This window comes from Hordeum vulgare, chromosome 2H, assembly GCF_904849725.1.
Source record: "Hordeum vulgare subsp. vulgare chromosome 2H, MorexV3_pseudomolecules_assembly, whole genome shotgun sequence".
Classification (NCBI taxonomy): domain Eukaryota; kingdom Viridiplantae; phylum Streptophyta; class Magnoliopsida; order Poales; family Poaceae; genus Hordeum; species Hordeum vulgare.
In genome coordinates, this window is record NC_058519.1 from 153273306 (window position 1) to 153285089 (window position 11784).

The following is an 11784-nucleotide window of genomic DNA, read 5'->3' on the forward strand; positions in this document are numbered from 1 at the left end:
ATCCCAGCCGACGTGTTGCCGGGCGCACGCAACCCGTTCGACGGAATGCCGGCCGCCGACGACGAGGACTACATGCAGAACTTGATCTTTGATGGTGGTGCACCGGACGACGATCCCACCGGCTACGATCTCGACGAGACACAAAGTCAAGACGACCGAGGGACGTTCACGCCGTCCATCTTTGATCAAGATCAGGCGGCCTTCATGCGTGATCAAGTCGGCATGGACCTGAACGGCTTCACATTCGACCACGAGTTTTCGAAGGACTACAGGCAAGAGGAAGAGGACGAGTGCAACATCGAAGGGGAGCCTTTGTTCGAGGACGAGCTCGCCAACCAAGCTGCCTTGGCGAAGCAGCCGAAGCGCAAGAGCAAGCGGACCAAGGCATACACGACGGCCGAGGACAAGCTTCTTTGCGAGTGTTTGAGAGACATTGGGCAAGACCCCAAGACGGGCGTCGAATAATCTAACTCAAGTACCACCCCTTCTTTGTGTGCTGGCATGTGTGCCGGCCGCTAGCGAGTGCGCAACATGAACTGTGTGTTGATTGTATGCCGACACTGACATGGTGCCGGCATGAGGCATGGCCGCTCGCATGATCTATGGCCGCGAGACTTTTTTAAAAATTATGTGCGGACATGAAATGGGTCGGCACGTTGGACGCACTGTCGATCTAAATCTAAAACAAGACCGACGCCGGACGCGCGACCGACCCAAACTGATAAAAAACGGACAAAAGCATCGTCCATTTGAATCGATCCATTGAAGTTGTTCTAAAGAGCGGTGCAACCACGATTAAACTGATGGATGTGCACACTCTAAAATACAGCCATGATTAAACTGATGGATGTGCACACTCTAACATACTCTCTTTCCGTCTAAAATTAAACGTTTTAAATTTATACAAACTTTATACAAACTTTATATTAAAATTAGTATAAAGTTAAATTACTTATTTTGAACATAGGGAGTAGTTGATTGGCCTATTGCATAGAACGTTAGGGGTGTTTAAAATGATTATTTTGGTTGAATTCTTATATGGTGAAAAATACCTCAAAATTCTAGGTGTGCCCAACACACCCGTTAATTATGTCACTGGATGTTAATCCTGAAGCGATGGAACTCAGGTGGGCCATAGAGGCCGACAAAAAGGGCGAATGTTTGCTTGACGATCGTCGGCTCCAGATTTTTGATCTACGTCCCTAACAGGCCGAAGACGTCCAGGTATAGAAACAAAATACACGATTAAGCATCGTGGCCTTTTGAATCCTATCGAATTGCCATACTAGGGGAGGGCACTAAAGTTTTCCTCTAAAATAGGGTAGGAATGAGCAATCGGGATCTCAGTCGTGTGAATCAAATGATCAATGCAGGAAATTTCCAAAGGATCCAAATACTCTCAAAACCCTCTAAAATTTCTTTGAATAAAAACCAGCCATGAAGGAGATAGAGAAGGTACACTTGGCACATGTCTGTTCAATGTTATTTGAAGATCTAGATCTTTATGCCAACGCCCGATGGAAGGATTCCCCGACTAATAGAAAAGTGCGACACATTGAAGGGAACTACTATTTGAGGAAACGATGAGCATCCCAACTCTTTCAAAAAGAAAAAGATCTAGATCTTTATGCCGACGCCCAATGAAAGGATTCCCCGACTAATAAAAATGCGACACGTCGAGGGAACTACTATTTGAGGAGATGATGAGCGTCCCAACTCTTTCAAAAAGAAAAAAACAACAATGAAAGAACTAACATTCTCCTTGAATTTACATACATAAGGGGTATCATTGTCTGTATTACTAGTCGTCACACCACCGAGTGTAAATCTTAGAGAAAGATAGTGACAGAGGAGATCCCAAGATGAGATGATTCAATGGTGCAAGAGGATGTTGTGCTGGATGGGGTATCCAACCAGAGAGCCCATATGCATGCGAAGAGTGACCCTCCACTATTGAAAAAACATTATCGCACTATCAACCACTTGATTTCTCTAGTATCGATGCCGAGTCTATTCTACTCCACAAACCCTCCAACATACCTATCACACGCCCCTCCCTTCCCAGCCCCACTTTCTTAGAACCTTGGGACATACAAGATTTCAATTCAGATGTAGAAAAAATAACATAAATACTTTAACCAATATTTCTTGCAAAAATATAGAACTTTTCGTTCAACACTTACCTCGAAATAACCCTCAAGGTCCTGAAGAGGGAGCACACCATCAATTCTTATATCTAGAACTATGAATCCGACAATCACGTGGAAAATAACCCTCATGGTCATGCACATGAAGGACACCATCAATGCTTAGATCTAGAACTTTGAATTTGACAATCACCTAGAAGTAATCCACACGGTCCTGAAGAGGAAGGACACCATTATTAGGAATACACTTACTAGCTATTTGTAACAAATCCGTAAACTCCAAACTACGATGCTAGAACTTTGAATCCGACAAGCACCTTGAAATAACCCTCACAGTCATGAATCACCTGAAATAACCCTCACGTTCATGAAGATGAAGGACACGATCGATGTTTCTAGAACTTTGGATCTCACAATCACGTGGAAATAACCCTCACGTTGATGAAGATGAATGGCACCACCGGTGCTTCTAGAACTTTGAATCTAGCAATCACCTGGAAATAACCCCCAAGGTCATGAAGAGAAAGGACATCATTATTAGCTAGTTATTAACTATTTTGACAAATTCCTAAACTCTAAACTATGATGCTTAGATCTAGAACTTTGAATTGGGCAATCACCTGGAAATAATCCCCGCGTTCATGAAGAGGGGGATACCATCGGTGCTTAGATCTAGAACTTTGAATCCGACAATCGCCTAGAAATAACCCTCGTGATCATGAAGATGAAGGATACCATCGATGCTTAGATCTGGTACTTTCAATCCGGCAATCACCTAAAAATATTCACCACGGTCATGAAGAGGGGGGATACCATCGATGCTTAGATCTAGAACTTTGAATCCGGCAGTCACCTGGAAATAACCCTCGCAGTCATGAAGATGAAGGAGACCATTAATGCTTAGATCTGGAACTTTCAATCCTACAATCACATGGAAATAACCCCCAGGATCATGAAGAGGGGGGATAGAATCGATGCTTAGATCTAGAACTTTGAATCTGAAAGTCACCTGGAAATAATCCCCACGGTCATGAAGAGGGGGAGAACCATAAATGCTTAGATCTAGAACTTGTAATCCGCCAATCACCTCGAAATAGTGCTCACGTTCCTGAAGAGGGAGGACACCATGGATGCTTAGATCTAGAACTTTTAATCCGTCAATCACCTGGAAATAATCCTCACCGTCTTGAAGAGGGAGGCCACAATCGATGCTTAGATATAGTACTTTGAACACATCAATTACCTGGAAATAACCCTCACGGGCATGCAAAGGGAGGACACCATCAATGCTTAGATCTAGAACTTTGAATCTGGCAATCACCCGGAAATAAATCTCATGGTCATGAAGTGGGAGGAAACCATCGATGCGTAGATCTAGAACTTTGAATCTGGCAATCACTCGGAAATAAACCTTGCGTTCATGAAGAGGGAGGACACCATCGATGCCTAGATCTAGAACTTTGAAGTCATCAATCACCTCGAAAGGGAAGGCACCATCAGTGGTGATAAGACTCGCGGGGGAAGTGTAGAAAGAAATATTGGTGGAGTGACCACAAAATGAAAAACAATTCGATGGTGGGCTTGGGACTATCACGCTGTCCTCACCGAAGATGAGGGGGAGGGGAGGCGATGCCCACGATTTGGAATAAGACTACATGAAACCCGTGAATTGGCAATTGTGCTAGAGGGGCGTATTTCAATCTAACTGAAAGCTCGATAGAAATGGAAGAGGATAATGATGTATTTGGAAGGTAATTAATATTTGCGCGGAATAGAAAGAAACACGTGTGTGTACAGGGAGGTGGTAATGGTTTAGAAAGGCAGTGCCCCCTATAATTTGACAACTATAACATGGATACTCGACGTTCCTATTTCTTTAGAATTTAGGTGGATGAGGCAAGGGAGCGATGGACATCATTGGTTCTTGGTATAATTTACTATTTACAGTCTTTGTGTGTTTAGTAGTGATAACAACACAAAAGTCTCCTTACAAGTTAACAATAATACATCAATTTGTAGGACTATACTAAACCGACATATTGCGTCATATATACCACCTATTTATATGTAGCGACTAGACCTCAAACAGTCTAGTCTCTATGCATCCGTGTCATCCCTGGATCAGTAATGCTGACACGCATAGTACTTGAGGATTTATAACAGAGTTTCAATCACACACTTCATTACATCGAATGTCTCAAAAGAGAACTTATTACAATAATATGGCTTAAGGCCATCTAAAAACGATAACAGCGGAAGGCTTGGAAGATAAAGTGAGTCCATCAACTCCAACGACATAGCTGAGTGAAAGACAACGACCTATGGCACCTTACTCAACGTCTGAAAAGTCTGCAACATGAAATGTTGCAGCCCAAAACGGGTCAGCACATGGAATATGCTGACAATGTAACACATAGAGTAATGAACAGAATAAATGCTATATCTACATGCATATATGGCTGGTGGAAAGCTCTATAGTTAACAGTTTTGCATAAAGCCAATCTTTACCCTACCACAAAGTAATAAGTTTTATTTAACTATCATGGTTGTTGTTAAACATTGAGAAGGTTCCTCCAACTCAATCACAATTAAGCATCATCACTAACCCAACAAATTAATTTAGAGTGATGAGATCAACATGATAATCCAAGAACCAGATACTCAAGATGTCCATAACCGGGGACACGGCTAACCATGATTAGTTTGTACACTCTAGAGAGGTTTGCGAACTTTTCCCAGAAGACTCGAATACATCCATGGTCGGAGATTCGAGACACAGTCTTTCTGAAGCATTAACTCTCTACTCTGGGTAGACCGTACCACCTACAACCCACTACATCTGCTAGTCTACCGCTTCAAGAGTTTCACGCAACTTACTCAACCATGCCAGAGCCCATATTGGCTTGTGGCTGCACACGAAAGTTTCTAGAATGAATAATCTTATGATCCCTTTGAGCCTGGGTGGCGGACCGTAGGATGATCACACGGTTACTCCGGGATATCCTAGGACCACATTGGATTTCTCCAGGTGCCCTCACAACCACTGGGTACCCCAGGGTGCCTCAAGCAATCCACCCAGATGTTATTTTAAGTAGCCACCTTAAGTGAACCATTAATTAACAATACTCACATCTGTCATGGATACACTCACCCAATCCACGTCTACGAGCATAGCATAGCAATATAAGCATAATGTAGAAGTAAATCCCAAAGGTTTGATAATAAACAGGACAATAGGTTCTACCTCAATCTACTTCCCGAAACTCACATGTTAAACAGATCCTAACCATGCAATGTTTGAGGGTTGATCTAATGCAATAAAACTAGTTAGTAAGAGGTATGATCAAAGTGTTACTTGCCTTGCTGATGATCCGCAAAACCTAGAAACTCGTAGTAGTACGCTTCGCACTCCGGGTACTCTATCGTAAACAAACAATAACACACATAAGCACTCAAACTAGATGCATGGGTAAAACTCAAATAAGAGATCTAACCAGAAAGTTCAATTGAAGAACTCCGGTTGGCAAAAAGAATCAAAACAAACGAAGCAACGAAACTCAAACTGCGAAAGAAACGAGATTCTCTTACTAATCTGGACTAGAGTCAAATTTCACTGTACAAAAATCTTGTTCAAGTTGATTAAACGGAAAGAGGGTTTCGAGACGAAGATCTGGGCGTTTGAATCAACAGATTCCGATAATCGAGCGAAAAGATAAACTAAAACGAAGATCAGGGCAGAAATCGCGATCGAAAATAATCGCGGAAAATCCCTGGAAAAAGAAAAACTGACGAACAGGCTAACGAACGAACGTTCGCTGTCTGCGGCTAAAGGATGAACATCGTTCGTTAAAACGAACGTACGGACGAATATCCGCTATTTAAATAAATCGGGAATAAAAATAATAAATCCAATCTAAAAAAATAAATCTATGGTTTTTTTATTAAAAAAACCCGGCTACCTCGGGGCGGGGTCGACGGCGAGGCGGTTCAGCGACGAGGCGGCGCGGGTGGGCGCGGCTAGGGTTAGGGTTTGGGGCGCCCCGGCTAGGCTTAGAAATGCCAACGGGATAGAGTCCCGGTCGGACACGACCCGTTTAAATGGTTTGATTTTTTTAAATAATTCCGACACACAGAAGATAAATAAAAAGAAATATCAAACGGATTCCAATAATCCTGAAATAAAATTTCCCCGTCCTCTAAAAATATAACGGATAAGGTGAACATTTATTTGGGACTATAATGCAATTTTAAAAAACGCATTTTTTTTTCTAATTCAAATAAAATAGCAATAAAACTTCGAATAAAATTCTTATTTGATTTTTATATTTTTCCTCCAATATTTCTTTTATTTTGGGGAAGCCATTTTATCCCTTCTCTTTTATTTCATATTTAGAAATATTTGAAGAGAAAATAATTAAAAACAAATGATCCTCTTTTCAAAATTTGGGAAAATTCAATTTTGAACAATAACGAAATTCCCAACTCTCTCCGTGGGTCCTTGAGTTGCGTAGAATTTCTAGGATCAACTAAGAATGCAATAAAATATGATATGCAAAGATGATCTATTGTATAACATTCCAAATTGAAAATTTGGTATGTTACGAACCCACCCCCCTTAAGATGAATCTCGCCCTCGAGATTCGGTTTGGCTAGAGAATAGGTGCGGGTGATCCTTCCGTAGGTATTCCTCTCGTTCCAAGGTGGCTTCATCCTCGGTATGGTGGCTCCACTGAACTTTGCAGAACTTGGTAACCTTGGTGCGCGTGACTCGGCTGGCAAACTTGAGAATCTTCAGTGGTTTCTCCTCGTAAGTCAAATCGCTATCCAATTGAATCACTTCTAGTGGCACTGTACCTCTCAGAGGAATATCGACCATCTCTGCGTGGCACTTCTTCAACTGGGAAACGTGGAAAACATCATGAACTCCTGACAATCCTTCTGGCAATTCCAACCTGTAAGCAACTTCTCCCATACGCTCCAAAACTTTGTATGGTCCCACAAAACGTGGTGCTAACTTTCCCTTAACTCCAAAACGCTTAACTCCTCGAAGTGGGGACACTCAAAGATAGACTCTGTCTTCGACTTCATAAACTGTCTCCTTGCGTTTTGAATCCGCATAGCTCTTCTGCGTGGACTGGGCTACCTTGAGTCTACCACGAATCAACTTAACCTTCTCTTCAGACTCTTTAATCAAATCTGGTCCAAACAACTGACGGTCTCCAACCTCATCCCATAACAACGGTGTCCTGCACCTCCTTCCGTACAAGGCTTCGAAAGGGGCCATCTTCAAACTGGTTTGATAGCTGTTGTTGTAAGAGAACTCTGCATACAGCAAATTTTCGTCCCAACTAGATCCATAATCTAGCGCACAAGCTCTCAACATGTCCTCGAGAGTCTGATTGACTCTCTCGGTCTGTCCATTTGTCTGTGGATGAAAGGTTGTACTAAACTCTAGCCTGGTACCCAAGGTTTCATGCAACTGATTCCAGAACTTTGAGGTAAACTGAGTTCCTCTATGTGATACAATGGTCCTCGAAACTCCATGCAGACATACGATCCTGGTCATGTATATCTTTGCCAACTTAGCACTGTTGTAAGTGGTCTTTACTAGAATGAAATGAGCTACCTTCGTCAAACGATCACCTACAACCCAATCGAGTCGTAGCCTGAACAAGTCCTGGGTAATCCCGTGATAAAATCCATGCCTAGCTTGTCCCACTTCCATTCAAGTATCGACAATGGCTGTAGTAAACCCGCTGGCTTCTGATGCTCTGCCTTCACTCTCTGACATACATCACAAACTGCTACATACTCCGCAATATCCTTCTTCATTCCGGTCCACCAGAAACTATCCTTCAAATCTAGATACATCTTGGTATTTCCTGGGTGAATCGAATACGGCGAAGCATGGGCCTCCTACAGAATCAACTTCCTGATCTCGGGGTCATTAGGCACATATACGCGATCCTCAAACCATAAGGTATCGTGCTCATCCCCACGAAATCCTTTAGCCTTTCCTTTGCTCATCATTTCCTTTATCTCGGCAATCTCTTTGTCAGTCTTCTGAGCCTCTCTGATCTTATCCATCAGGGTAGACTGAATTTCCAATGCTGCTACATAACCTTTCGGAACTATTTCCAAACATAGCTCGCGAAGATCTTCTGCTAACTCCTCGGGTAATCCTCTGGTCATGAGTGTATTGACATGAATCTTGCGACTCAACGCATCGGCTACTACATTAGCCTTTCCGGGATGATAGTGCAACCTCATATCATAATCCTTGATGGGCTCCAACCATCTCCTCTGTCTGAGATTCAACTCCTTCTGCGCGAAAATATACTTCAAACTCTTGTGATCCGTGTACACTTAACAGTGGTTTCCGATGAGAAAATGTCTCCATGTCATCAATGCATGCACTATGGCTGCTAACTCCAAATCGTGGGTAGCATAGTCCAACTCATGGGTTTCAAGCTGTCGTGAGGCATATGAAACAACTCTTCCATCCTGCATCCGCACTGCTCCAAGTCGTTGACGAGAAGCGTCGCAATACACTTGATAATTCCTTGAGTTGATCTGGGGAATCAACACTTGGGCGGTAACCAAGCGTTTCTTCAACTCCTGAAAACTGGCTTCACACTCCTCAGTCCATTTGAACTTGGTGCCTTTCTTCAACAACTCCGTCATGGGCTTTGCAATCTTAGAGAAATTCTCAATGAACCTCCGGTAGTATCCTGCGAGTCCAAGAAAACTCCGGATCTCTCCAACTAACGTGGGTGATTCCCAATTAGTCATTGTGACAACTTTGGTGGGGTCTACTGCTATTCCTTCCCCAGATATAACGTGTCCGAGGAAACCAACTTCCTTCAACCAAAACTCACACTTGCTGAACTTGGCATATAACTGATGTTCTCTGAGCTTCCCAAGTACCAAACGCAAATGCTCCTTATGCTCCTCTTCATTCTTTGAGTAGACCAGAATATCATCAATGAACACCACAACGAACTTATCCAAAAACTCCATAAACACCTTGTTCATCATGTTCATGAAATAGACAGGTGCATTAGTCAGACCAAATGACATAACGGTATACTCATATAGCCCATAACTTATGGTAAAAGCTGTCTTCGGTATATCCTGGTCTCGAATCTTCAGCTGGTGGTATCCTGATCGCACATCGATCTTGGAAAATACTTTAGCCCCTTGCAACTGGTCAAAAAAATCATTGATCATCTGCAGTGGATACTTGTTTTTGATTGTCACTTCATTCAATCCTCGACAATCAACAACCATTCTCAACGATCCATCCTTCTTCTCCACTAGAAGCACTTGTGAGCCCCAAGGTGACGAACTTGGGCGAATATAGCCTTTATCCAGTAACTCCTTAATCTGCTTCTTAATTTCTTCCAAATCCTTTGCGGGCATCCGATACGGTCTCTTAGATATTGGCCCTGTGCCTGGCAAAAGCTCAATAAAAAACTCAATGTCTCTATCCGGTGGCATGCCTGGCAACTCCTCTGGGAATACATGAGAGAAATCCTTCACCACTGGTACTTCCTCCTGTACCACTCCTGATAAGGAGTTTACTTGAGTTCTCTTCGGCACATGCCGGGATACATACTTAATCCTTCTTCCTTCTGGGGTGGTGAGCAAAATCGACTTACTGACGCAGTCAATGTTCCCTCCATACTTTGATAACCAATCCATGCCTAATATTACATCCAGTCCTTGTGACTCTAATACTATTAGGTCTAAGGGGAACACATAGTTACCAATCCTTAATGGTAACCGATCACACCATAGGCTAGCCATGTACTCTGCTCCTGGCAAGGTTACTAACATGGGTGACCTAAGGGCTTGGGTTGGCAGGTTATATTTATCCACAAATCCCCTTGATATGTATGAATGCGACACCAGTATCGAAAAGAACGATTGCAGTAAATGACTTAACCAAAAACTTACCTATTACTGCATCGGGTTGCGCTTCAACCTCCTCCACGCTAACGTGGTTCACTTGTCCCCTATTGAAAGGGTTGGGCTTCTTCCCAGAGCTTCCATTGCCATTCCCATTCTTTGTTTCAGAACACTCCGTGGCGTAATGTCCATTCTTCCCGCACTTGAAACAAGTAATGTGACTTAGATTCTTCTTGGCGGGTGTTGCTGGGTTGGAACGGTTCTGTACGTTGCTTCCTCCATTCCCATTCCCATTCTTGGGGCCATTATGATTATGCGAACTCCCTCCATTGGACTGATGGCCTCCATGGTTATGGTGAATGTGTCCTCCCGAGTTCGGGGTAAAACGGGGCCTCTGTTGAGTTCCTGAGTTGTACTTCCCTTGTCCATACCTCCTCTTGCGGTTGTCAATCTGCTGCTGCTTCCCTTCAATCATGAGAGCTCTATCTACCAACTCCTGGTAGTTGTTGAAGGTTTCTACCATCAACTGCATGCTCAGCTCATCATTCAGTCCTTCCAGGAATTTCTCGTGCTTAGCAGCATCTGTAGTGACATCATCCGGGGCATAACGTGCTAACTTACTAAAATCATCCACATACTGGCCCCACTGTGCGTCCTCCTTGGCGCAAGTTGCGAAACTCGCGCTTCTTCATGGCCATAGCTCCTGCTGAAACATGGGCGATGCGAAAAGCTTGCTGAAACTGGTCACATGTGACACTATTGATGGGGTAAGTGACTGTGAAATTCTCCCACCATGATGCTGCGGGTCCATCTCGCTGATGTGCAGCAAAACACACTCTCTCCACATCTGTGCATCCTGCAGTGTTCAGCTCTCTTCCAATCTTGCGGAGCCAATCATTTGCAACAATCAGCTCGGTGCTACTGGAGAACACCGGCGGATTTAGCCTTAAGAAACGAGCTAAGTGATCAATAGGTGGTGGTGGTGGTGGGTTGTTGCTGTTGTTCCCCTGGTTAAACAGAAAGAGGGTTTCGAGATGAAGATCTCGGTGTTTGAATCACCAAATTCCAACAATCGAGCGAAAACATAAACTAAAACGAAGATCACGGCAGAAATCGCGATTGAAAATAATCGCGGAAAATCCCTGGAAAAAGAAAAACTGACGAACAGGCTAACGAACGAACGTTCGCTGTCTGCGGCTAACGGATGAACATCGTTCGTTAAAATGAACGTACGGACGAACGTCCGCTATTTAAATAAACCGGGAATAATAATAATAAAACCAATCTAAAAAAATAAATATAGTTTTTTTAAAACCGGCTACCTCGGGGCGGGGTCGACGGCGAGGCGGCTGGGCGGATGGGGCGGCTGGGCGCGGCTAGGATTAGGGTTTGGGTCGCCCCGGCTGGGCTTATAAAGGCCGACGGGATAGTCCCGGTCGGACACGACCCGTTTAAACGGTTTGACTTTTTTTCTTAAATAATTCCGACGCGCAGAAGATAAATAAAAAGAAATATCAAACGGACTCCAAAAAGCGTGAAATAAATTTTCCCCGTCCTCTAAAAATATAACGGACAAGGTAAACATTTATTTGGGGTATAATGCAATTTTGGAAAAGCATTTGTGAAAAACGCATTTGGGAGTATAATGCAATTTTGAAAAACGCATTTGGGAGTATAATGCAATTTTGAAAAACGCATTCTAATTCTAATAAAATAGCAATAAAAC

The 11784-nt window shown here is 43.2% G+C and overlaps 1 long non-coding RNA gene across 1 annotated transcript; it reads right to left on the reverse strand.

Moving 5' to 3' along the window:
• Nucleotides 1–2756: 2756 nt before the first annotated feature.
• On the reverse strand, nucleotides 2757–3905 carry LOC123429830. Its single transcript, XR_006622756.1, has 3 exons — nucleotides 3391–3905; nucleotides 3157–3255; nucleotides 2757–3068 (listed from the first exon to the last, which is right to left on the reverse strand). It is a non-coding gene; the product is annotated as an uncharacterized LOC123429830 (long non-coding RNA).
• Nucleotides 3906–11784: the final 7879 nt, after the last annotated feature.